Source organism: Gobio gobio (assembly GCF_949357685.1).
Source record: "Gobio gobio genome assembly, chromosome: 5".
NCBI lineage: Eukaryota > Metazoa > Chordata > Actinopteri > Cypriniformes > Gobionidae > Gobio > Gobio gobio.
Window position 1 is genome coordinate 318414 of NC_137101.1, and position 2500 is coordinate 320913.

A 2500-nucleotide genomic window follows, 5' to 3' on the forward strand; every position below is an offset into this window, starting at 1 on the left:
ACACACACACACTGAGATCCTGAGCCTCACACACACACACACACACACACACACTGAGATCCTGAGCCTCACACACACACACACACACACTGAGATCCTGAGCCTCACACACACACACACTGAGATCCTGAGCCTCACACACACACACACACACACACACACACACACACACACACACACACACACACACACACACACACACACACACACACACACACACACACACACACACACACACACACACACACACACACACACACACACACACACACACACAGAGATCCTGAGACTCACACACACACACACACACTGAGATCCTGAGCCTCACACACACTGAGATCCTGAGCCTCACACACACACACACTGAGATCCTGAGCCTCACACACACACACACACACACACTGAGATCCTGAGCCTCACACACACACACACACACACACACACACACACACACACACACACACACACTGAGATCCTGAGCCTCACACACACACACACACACACTGAGATCCTGAGCCTCACACACACACACACACACACACACACTGAGATCCTGAGACTCACACACACACACACACACACACACACACACACACACACAGAAATCCTGAGCCTCACACACACACAGAAATCCTGAGCCTCACACACACACACACACACACACACACACACACACACACACACACACACACACACACAGAAATCCTGAGCCTCACACACACACACACACACACTGAGATCCTGAGCCTCACACACACACACACACACACACACACTGAGATCCTGAGCCTCACACACACACACACACACACACACACACACACACAGAAATCCTGAGCCTCACACACACACAGAAATCCTGAGCCTCACACACACACTGAGATCCTGAGCCTCACACACACACACACACTGAGATCCTGAGCCTCACACACACACACACACACACACACTGAGATCCTGAGACTCACACACACACACACACACACACACACACACACACACACACAGAAATCCTGAGCCTCACACACACACTGAGATCCTGAGCCTCACACACACACGCACACTGAGATCCTGAGCCTCACACACACACACACTGAGATCCTGAGCCTCACACACACACACACACACACACTGAGATCCTGAGCCTCACACACACACACACACACACACACACTGAGATCCTGAGCCTCACACACACACACACACACACTGAGATCCTGAGCCTCACACACACACACACTGAGATCCTGAGCCTCACACACACACACACACACACACACACACACACACACACACACACACACACACACACACACACACACACACACACACACACACACACACACACACACACACACACACAGAGATCCTGAGACTCACACACACACACACACTGAGATCCTGAGCCTCACACACACTGAGATCCTGAGCCTCACACACACACACACTGAGATCCTGAGCCTCACACACACACACACACACACACTGAGATCCTGAGCCTCACACACACACACACACACACACACACACACACACACACACACACACACACTGAGATCCTGAGCCTCACACACACACACACACACACTGAGATCCTGAGCCTCACACACACACACACACACACACACACTGAGATCCTGAGACTCACACACACACACACACACACACACACACACACACACAGAAATCCTGAGCCTCACACACACACAGAAATCCTGAGCCTCACACACACACACACACACACACACACACACACACACACACACACACACAGAAATCCTGAGCCTCACACACACACACACACACACTGAGATCCTGAGCCTCACACACACACACACACACACACACACACACTGAGATCCTGAGCCTCACACACACACACACACACACACACACACACAGAAATCCTGAGCCTCACACACACACAGAAATCCTGAGCCTCACACACACACTGAGATCCTGAGCCTCACACACACACACACACTGAGATCCTGAGCCTCACACACACACACACACACACACACTGAGATCCTGAGACTCACACACACACACACACACACACACACACACACACACACAGAAATCCTGAGCCTCACACACACACTGAGATCCTGAGCCTCACACACACACACACTGAGATCCTGAGCCTCACACACACACACACACTGAGATCCTGAGACTCACATTTACATTTATGCATTTAGCAGACGCTTTTATCCAAAGCGACTTACAACTTGGGGGAACAATAAGCGATTGGTCGTGAAGAGTCGAGTGAGCGCAACAAGTGCCTGAAATACTTGGTCCGTGTACATTTCTCAGTGTAGCACAGTGTAGCACTCACACACACACACACACACACACACACACACACACACACACACACACACTGAGATCCTGAGCCTCACACACACACACACACACACACACACACACACACACACACTGAGATCCTGAGCCTCACACACACACTGAGATCCTGAGCCTCACACACACACACACA

The 2500-nt window shown here is 51.1% G+C and overlaps 1 protein-coding gene across 2 annotated transcripts in view; it reads right to left on the reverse strand.

Annotated features, from left to right (window-relative positions):
* The window catches only part of lrp6 (low density lipoprotein receptor-related protein 6), a 70182-nt gene that overhangs the window by 30468 nt on the left and 37214 nt on the right, over positions 1-2500 (reverse strand). The window lies entirely within an intron of this gene.